The sequence below is a fragment of the Haplochromis burtoni genome, unplaced genomic scaffold, assembly GCF_018398535.1.
Source record: "Haplochromis burtoni strain Fernald_Lab_line unplaced genomic scaffold, NCSU_Asbu1 Contig_77, whole genome shotgun sequence".
Taxonomy (NCBI): Eukaryota; Metazoa; Chordata; class Actinopteri; order Cichliformes; family Cichlidae; genus Haplochromis; species Haplochromis burtoni.
The window spans coordinates 1,077,510-1,087,095 of record NW_024582438.1 but is presented as its reverse complement, the minus strand read 5'-3'; the positions used below and the strand labels follow the sequence as shown (position 1 = coordinate 1,087,095).

The window sequence follows — 9,586 nt, the reverse complement described above, 5'->3', positions numbered from 1 at the left end:
TAATTATCATTATTATTATGATTATTATATTATTATTATTATTATTATTATTATTGATTTGATATGATTATTATTATTATTATTATTATTATTATTATTATTATTATTATTATTATTATTATTATTATTAAAAGACTTGGGGGGAGGGCATATTTGGCGATATGTATTACACCACCCATCTGTTCTTACACCTAATTTTGACAGATTGATGCTTTCCATTAAGCTGGTAAACGCACGTTTCTGCTGCGTTTTGCCACACACGCACAAACAACACAGTGAGCGTAAACTCGAGGCGTGTATGTGGTCCGGAGTCTCCGCCCTCCGGAGCAGAGCAGGCAGCTGTATGAGCCGCTCAGCTTTCAGTGAGTTCAGAAAACTGTTTGCATACCAATCTTCCCCCAAACACTGCGTGCGGGTCTAAATTGGGATCGCCGATCTCGTAGTGGTGGATCTTTTTTCACAGTTGGACGCCGTTGGGCACGTTTCACTCCAGTGGACATCCCAGCTGATTCCGCCTTTCCTTTTTTTTCTTTTCTTTTCTTTTTGGTTTTGTTTCACCTGAATACGTAGGTTGCAATCAGTAGTAGCAGCTCTCAGAAATAGGCTGTGAGTAGCAGCGAAAGCAGCGTGTCACAGCCAGAGGTTTCGGCACTGAGGTAAGAAACTGCTCTTCAGAAGTGTCTCCAACTCAAATGTTACGCACCGAGGCAAAAGATTTAAAAGAGAATTTCGTGACTGCCTCGTTGAACTGAGTCATTATTTTCAACAGCGTGTCTAATTGTCTAATCGGTGGTGGTGTGAGGGGTGTTGTTGTGTGCGCACTGTTTGATTTCTGCAGAAGCTACTTTGTTGCGGAGAGTTTAATTTTCACATCAAACAAGGAGCAGAAATGAAATGCCTCGCAAGAAGTGACACGAGCAGGAGCGCGCTTGTTAATTGTTTAAGTCGTTTATTGGGTTGTTAAAACCTCTTTAACCACGGGTCAGATCTCTCTTTCGTCTTTTAGAGATGCAGAAAAAAAAATGTATCGATGCATATCTACATTCTTTGAAAGTAGTTTAATCTTTTCATTTAATTGTGGGTTATAGTGTGAGAAACCTGACAGCAGGGGCAGTCCAGAGCGACGTCTGTCAGTCTCCAAGCTGGCTTTCTTCCCACGGGGGTCCAGCTAAAAAACGGGCAGGCTGTCTGCAGAGACGTATGGAGCCACCAAATGGATGTCTCTCATGGCGCTACCTTCGTTGTAGGGCAGGAGTTCACTGTCAGTTCGCGTTAATCAGAGGGATGCATCATCCAAAACCACCTCCTCCATGTTTCTGTCTGTCAGAGCTCCTCTGGACCAGACATGAAATACTCAGAGACTGAAAGGGCAAATCCGGCACTCTTAGGAAAGTCCCGTACTTGTGGCTTTTCCTAGTAAACTTGGGCTGTTTTTGTTTTTAAACTGATAAGTTGGATAGAGTGAAAAGTTGACGTTCTAACTCACTCAGTATGCAGTGAGAAACTCAAAACATCTGTCACTGAGTGTAACAGCTGGGAATCGGGTTATAATCAGATTTTGCCCAAGGAGATTGGCTCCAAGGGACCCATTAACACGCTCACCGGTGTGTCCAGGTGAGCGTGGTCTGCTGGGCTCTCTCGCCTCAAGTTAAAGTCACTGCCGGGCCCATGTCTCCCCGAGGCTGGTACAGTGTGTCAGGAGAAAGCAGAATCATATCACGCCCCAGCAGCTTGGACAGACTGACAAATCAGCTTCTGTCTTGATAAATGAGCTGAGCTCCACTATACTGCTGCCTCATGTGAAGATTTCTCTCTCTCCGTCTCTCTTTCTGCTGCCTGCTCTTTGTTCCACCTTATTTATTTTCTTTATTATCATTTTCTCCCCCCTACAAATCAGATGAATGTGAGCTGGTGGCTGGAGAAGAAGCACAGAAACTGGGAACAGAGGCATGTTTGTTCACCATGTTGCGGATGAACATTTGCCTTGTCAAAAAAAAAAAAAGACAGAAAGAAAGAGGAGGAGGAGGAGGAGGAAGGGGGGAAAAGAAACAGTAGTATTGATGCTTTTGGAGCAGCAGCCAACACGGATGACTAAACTCCGCCTGAAGCCTTTCTCTCCTCAGCTTGATTCACATGAGTGTTGGAAAATAGAGATTGTTTTTTTGCTCAGCGATGTTTCCAATACAAGTACAAATGTCAGCAACGGGCTTTGTAAACCTACAGTGTAATTTATACGGGGAATAAAGGTTAGCAGCAACAATGCAGACTCCGGAGGACAGCAATTAGATGGGAACATGTTTGAGTAGACTCAAGTCTCCGGCGTGCCCGGCTGATATTTATTCCACCTACAGACAGAGAACACCTGGTGTGAGACTTGCCACCGGTGATCAGTGCACTCGTTTTAATAGTGCCTCTGATAATGTGTTGCTCTTAATCACACGTTTATGCGCCGGCGCTGAAGTGAACAGCAAAAACACATTAATAGGAGAGAGAAGGCGAGATGGAAAGAGGGAGAGGAAGTGTGGTGAGTTCACTGCTCCTGTGTCACTCAGTCCTTGGCAGAGATGGGGAAGTGTGAATTGTAGTGTATGGCAGCTCCCGCTGTGAAGATGGGGTGACTGACTTGATGCCGCCTGGCCTGGCAGTGCATCGCTCATTAAAGGCCTGAAATTAATCAGTCTGCGGTTCCACATGGTTGGGTGCCTCTGATTTCTCTCCGTCCCCTCCTGTTTCACTCTTTCTCTCTTTCTTTAATATCAGCTGATGTGCATGCAAATGACAGGGTGGGGAGGCTGATCACCGACCCTGAGTTTACATTCCTGATTCACTATGCCTCACCATAACCTCCTTCCATCTTCTCTTTCTCTCTCCGTCTGTTGCTTCGCATCTATTTTTCCTTCTTCATCTCGTTCCCATCCTTTCTCATCGCACCTTTCTTCGTTCTGCCCTTATACAGTTTGCAGTACACGTCTGTATATTGATGAGTTCAGAGCAGCGGAGGCACAGGGAAAATGAGGCTGGGTCATCACTCTACACTCGCTTTCCCCTGTATCAGCCTCACTACAGCAGCAGTGGTCCGTAGAGATCCCAGAACTAAATGGAGTATCTATTGGCTCAATGAGAAAATTGCTTTTTTCGATTGCTAGAGGACCCTTCATTTAATGTGTGTGATGCAGAGGCCCCGGCCTGTAATGGGTTCGGCATCTTTGTTGTCGAGAGACAGGAGAAAATGAAATTTGCTTTTCAGCTGGCAGAAATAATTTACTTTCTGAAAGGTGTATTTTTCATCAGCTGTTTAAAAGCAGCGAAGGTGCGTGTTGGTGTACGGGCCACGTCTGCGCTTGAATGTCCAAACCGGCGTGTTTTCATGTTCTCTGCTGAGGGCAGCTTTTCCGCTAGAAGTTTGATCACAACACAGCTCTGCTAAAATATAAAGCCGAGGTGGAAAACTTTGCTCCTCCGTGAAAGCAAAACGCAGCAAAGCTCGGTAGAAAAATGAGCGTACGAGGTCAGTGAAGCCCACTACTTCCTCTCGCTGAGGACGCCTGAAACTGTGGCAGGCCAAAACAAGCATGATGAGATCACAAGTGTCTGATGAGACATTTTGGAGAGCGAAGAAGCAAGCACAAACAACAGCTCTTATCTTGTCCGGCGATGATGCGCGATAAATGGTACTTTCATCCACACTCCAATATGAATTTACACAATAACCTCCTCAGATGAGGCTGCCCTTAATTAGAATAGGAAAAATGTTATTCTCTTTAAATGTGCCAGGCACGGCAACATTTAACCTTGTTCGTACCAGATTATTTACATTCTTGATTGACCTATACTTAGCTGTTAAAAGCAAGAGAAAAGCTAATATGCACCATCTTTAAAAAGCCAAATCTTTATTGCAGTATTGACCAGCGGTATTGCACATTCTTGGGTTTTCTAGGGTTTAGCTACCCTCCCCATCATCTTCAACCTTCATCCGTTCACGCTTCCATTTTCTGTTTTGTTCTTGGGTATTAGTCGCTGGGGAAGCAGTTTAAGGCATATCCCTTTTTAAATCATTTTTCAATGTGCAAGATTCTCCAGTAGGATTGACTCAGTCCCTAAACCTCTGGAGTAGATGCTTTGAGACTCAAATTTGCTGTACTGCTGTCGTTGCTTGGAGAGAAGCTCGTTGCAAATCAGAAAACTTTGTCTGGTGAAGTGTGTCATAATTGGGTGTTTTAACCTGAACCGTGATCCTGACCAAACAACTGGAGGAAAAATGGAAAAGGAAAGTGTAAAAATAATCATCTAGGCATTCAAACTCTTTGATTAACAACATCCATCTGGATCGAGGAAAGAGTTTGCATCGGGTATCAACAAATTTTGGTCAGGAGTGAGAAAGTGTTGTGTCAAAGCTGTAGCAGCAAGTAGACACAGTAAATTGTTTATACTGTAAATGTTGCCATAGCGAAAAAGAGACATGGAAATTGTTAAGCATTAGTATGGTTAAGCAAGTATTTTAAACGCTTGCATATCCTTCTAAGGGGACTTTACAATTTTATATTTGATGATTGTATGTGATTATATGCTAATTCTGGATACCTCACGAGTGCAGTTGCTTGTTAGAACAAAGGTGTGTTGGAAACACAACACACCTAAAAGGTTTTGCTACATCATAGTGCATATAAACTGTTTAATTGAGATGCATATAGTTATAAATATTATAAAGTACCAATCAACGTAAATATAAATTCAGTCTTAGCTTGCTGTCGAGTCATGTTTCTGCATGAACACACAATCGCGCACTCCTGTGTCCCCGGTGTGTCCCCGGTGTGTCCCCGGTGTGTCTCCATGTGCACCAGGAACCAGAGAGTGACCTAAACATGGGGCAGTTGGCAGCTCCACACTTCGCTGAGAGCAGGAAGTTGAAGGGGCCTCTTCCGTTTTTATCTGGAGGAAGCAGGACGTCTGTTTGTGCTCAGCCCAAGAATTCTTTGTGCTTATCTAGCGTTCACCCTATTTCCCTCAATAATGGCTGTGCAGAGCAGGTAATGAGGTAAAAGGTATGTATGTGGCAAGCTGGCCTCAGCAGATAGCAGGCTCTCCAATAGGCTTATGGCTCTTAGTTGAGGGCACTCTCAGCCACGTTTCAGATTGTTCAAATATCTCAAAGTCTCCCCCCTGCTTCCCCTCACCAACCCCGCCCTCAAGCCATTTTTCCTTCTGCATAATGTTTTTCAGAATTAATAAACCATTTCACTCAGGTGGCCATTAAAGGCTACTGGTGAGGAACCGCGAGTTATTACACAGAGCGAGCATACTTGCTAAATCCCCTGTGTTTTAGCCGGGAGGTTTCTTCATCACCTTGTGGTCTTTTCATCCCCCCCACCCCCAGATGTAGTTAAAGCTGAGAGAGGGGCTTAGGCAGACCAGGAGTCTAGGTATGTGACACGGTGAGATTATCTGCCTGGCTTCAGAGAGTGGAGCGACTTGGTTGTACTGAATGATGTTTAAGCGCGTCGCTGATGCAGAAAGCATTGTAGCAAAGGTACAGCAGAGTGCCTCACAAGTTTTCTTTGCTTTAGGTGTGTAAAAGGGAGGCATTTGTTTTGTGTTTGCGGCTGGGCTCGCTCACATTGGGTTCAGTGCCGGCTCACTGGGCTGATAATCAAATAGTACCAGAGAGGAAGAGTTCATTTTACGGATGCGATTGTTCTCCACGCTCTCTGCCTAACGCTGGCTCTTTCTCACTGTAGATGACTTTTGGCCTCCCTTTTTAAACTGCTTCTTGTCTTCTTTTGCAGAAACGACTCACTCGCTGTTGTACATTGTGATAAAGCCACTGTGCTCACATGATTCATTAGGCAACTCAAATGGGGGGGATTATACACTGCTTACGAATCAATGAGGAAGGAAAGAAGTGTGTTGCAGGAAGAATAACCCATTTTCTACAACAATGGGAAAAGACTCCATTGTAAGACTCCACCATGTTTCTCTGTTTGCACAATGTGCAAAAGCGTCACTCTGATTGTCCACTTCAGCTCCAGTGTTGTGTTTCAAGCATTCTTCACTGTGTGTTTGACTCTCAGCGGTGATGTGAGAATTGGAAATTGTGCAATTATAGAGCTGAAGTGAGTCATCAATGCCAGTCATCAGTCAGTTATTCACGAAGTTTTTCTGATCAACTGTTTGTGTTTTTTAGGGCTGTCGCTGTCTAAATGCCATGTTTTGGCCTTTTGAGCTTCAATGGTAATCGATAGCGAAAAATAATAAGTATCTGCTGGTGTACAGGAGTTAAGATCACATCTGCAATTTCAACATGAATGTAGATTTTTCACTCAAACACATAGAAGAAGAATATATTTCATACTTTTTTTTTTTTTTTTATTCTCTGACTCGGTGCACCAGTGCTCACCACCCAGAGAGAAGGCAAGGAAAACATTGCTGTGCCAGGAGAGCAAGACTTGCTTGCAAAATGCAATCCTGGTCATCCATTTTTTGTGAGGCTTTTAAAGCCTTTAAATCGGATGCAAAGTCACTACATCTGCATCCAAGCAACAAGGCAAACTGAAGAATGAGCATCATTGCAGTGAGTAAAAAGGATATCAGACGGAGCAGCTTAAGTTATATTTACTCATCTGTAGGTAGCAACAGAAAATTGAACAAAAAACAATACTTTCCCAGCCAATATATGTGTTTTATTGTTTTATTTTGAGTCAAATAAAACCTCTTACCAACCAGTGTACCAGCTGTTTTATTTCTAATTGCACATAAAATTGCAAACTTTAGAAAGTTCCTGCAGTCACTTATGCATTTAATTGAGCATCCTTGAAGCACATTAGCAGTCTGTGGCTAGCATGAGCGCATTATCTGAGTAGATGTACTGATAAGGAGACACCAGCGGACATGAAAACCCATCGCACTTCGTTTAAGGCCACTGTTGTACTCTTCTCTGGCTGCTTTTTGAGGATGGTACTGGGAGCTGCACTCAGTTCAGATCTGTTTTCACAGCCTCTCCCTGTGACTCACTGGGCCTAATGGTTCTGTGCTCCTGACTCAGGCATTTTTTCTGATGAAATGGGACTCTCTCCCAGCTTCTGGTCTTTTTTTTTCTCCTCTTTTTTTCTGTTGCTTCAACCACAACTGCGTCCCAAATCTCCTCTTTCTGTAGGTTCTTTTCCTCGAGTGCTCGCACTCTGTGCATCCAGGTTTTTGGATAAAAAGGCCATAGCATTACAAGAGTACCCCTATTAGTCATCGCAGGCTTTTAAAATGTGCCCTATTTTATTCCATATTCAGCACGGTGCTTTTTATTTCCTCTGCCTACAGGGGATCTGAGCGCCTGTAAATATCCCTGTTTATTTTTAATCACTGACGACGGGCTACACAGTATAATGTGATATGATAATTGTTGCTTGCAAATACAAACACACTTGCTCTTGTCAGAAATTGATTTGGCAATTTAGAGCGTACAAATTATCGTAGGGATGGACAGCAGGTTGTTAATGATGACCCAGATAATTAGGTCATTATCACTGTAAACAAATTAAAGGCATGTTGGTGCTGGATGATACCTCATTAACTCACTTTTTCAAACATTTACATTCTGATTGGAAGTCGGGGAAACAAAGCGGCGAGGGTGGAGTCGCATCAGGTTTAATGATACAGAGCGGACGCTTGGTTGGTGTGTGACGTCGTCTTGTTTGCTGTCTGTTGCTTTTCCAAAGTGGCTGAATTATAGAGTGCTTTTTGGAGATTTATATTCAGCGTGATATGGGTTTGCATCCCGGTCTGTTAATAACACTTTGCTGTTCCAGTCAGTTATACCCATACAAACCTCAAATACAAAACCACAAGTGCACATGAAGCTCTCCCACACACACACCCCTGCAGCCTGGGTGCTGCTGCTACAACTCTAGTGGAAAATGGTGTTGCTTCATATTTACTGCATATGTCTTTCATATCTGCTTGAATGTGGGTGAAATGTTTTGAATCGCACAGGGGGGGGGGGGAACCTTAGCTAAGCAGAGATTTCTTTATTTTAACCTGGAAGAAAACGTTGTAAACTTCAAGAGACGTAAGTAGGCTAATGTGATTCTTTCACTGCAAACTGATTATGTGCGTTCATATTCACGTTTCAGTCCCTTTTCCTGTCAGCTGGCTGGCTTTGCTGTCTTTATAGCCCACACACCTCGTCCACAGTGCTGCTCCCCCCTGTAGCTCCTGTGGAATAACAGCAATGTTACAGGCCCTCCCACAGGGTCAGACTTGCCACAGGTCTATTAGACATACGGGCTCCCTGTTAGCTTCCAGGGCATCAAGGCCACAGATCGGTTTTTTCTAATTAAAGAAAAAAAAAAGAAGCTCGCAGCAGGTTAGAAGCTGTACCTGGGGAAACTTGTTGGGGGGGGGGGGGCTGGGGGGCTAATAACGGTCTCTCTCCCACCATGATCACAAGCCTCTGAGAGAGACGACTGCATTTACCTCGAGCTTGTTAACAGGAAAGTGAAAATCTTTAAAAGTCATGGCAGTTTATGTGGCGGGCATCTGCCTCCGCTGTTTTCTGTTTACATTTTGTAGGCTTGCTTGTGATTCGCTTTACTCGTGCAATAACGTTTTGTCGCCTGAGGTTATGGGGCGTCTTACAAGTGTGACACAGGTGTGCTCCTTGCCGGATTTAGCTTCCCTTCAGCGTCGTCCTTGTTTATTGCACACAGTCGCACTGTTGGACTACATGTGGTTTGAAAACTGAAGCTGAACTGTTGCTCGCAATGTATCCCTCAAAGCCAACTGAGGTTGTCCAAGTGAACCAGCATCCTCCAGCAATCCAGAGTACGCCTGTGTGAAGATCGTAGTGATGGTTCTTGGACAGCCTCCCTGCGTGCTGAACGTCTGCCCCCTTCACGTCTGACTGAATAATTGCCTTTTAACAGCAGATCAGATGTACACGGTGTAGACTGTTATTTTTACTCCTCAAAGGCGAAAACAATTAGACGGCAAAGACGGTACGCACTGCTTCCTCATGACTTTTTCATGGCGCTTTATGAAATTTTTAACCTGCTGCCTCTTTAAAAGTGCGGCGTGCTCGAGACAGCATTCATGGGTCAGTGCACTAAAACCCGGCCTCTGTCCTTTGGGCAAACGGTATGTCAACCCCAGCTGATGTGTTGCAGCCACAAGCAAACCACACCATTAGTATGAAGGAAATGTGCTGCATTTAATATTCTCTGTGGCTTTGCAACATCCAAGAGGAATTCTTAAGAAGTCATGCGTTTTCTAAGAAGAAAATAGATCTCTTTTTTCTTTTGTAGTTCTTCATGGTAAAATAGTTTTTATTTACTAATAGTTATTAGGGTAAACACAGGCAAACCATGAAGCATAATTCCCTTTTCCTTAATCCGTAACTCTCTGTTGCTTCTTTGCTTTGAAGCTTGAGAAGAGAGTCTGTGGAATTGAAAAAGCTGGCCACTGTTTAATTATTTAAAGTAATATTAAAGCATTTGATATTTTTATGAAAATGTGTTTGATTCCAACATTTCTGACACCAGCATCCAGGGATCACCTTCACATGTGTTTGTCAAAGATAGCACAGGCAGGACAGGTGTCT

At 43.6% G+C, this 9,586-nt stretch overlaps 1 protein-coding gene across 1 annotated transcript in view; it reads left to right on the top strand.

Annotated features, from left to right (window-relative positions):
• Window positions 1-316: 316 nt before the first annotated feature.
• Window positions 317-9,586, top strand: part of tspan18b (tetraspanin 18b) — a 36,039-nt gene continuing 26,769 nt past the window's right edge. Inside the window, exon 1 of the mRNA XM_005929112.3 lies at window positions 317-656. The gene's annotated coding sequence lies outside the window, so the exon portion shown is untranslated. The remainder of the gene's footprint in view (window positions 657-9,586) is intronic.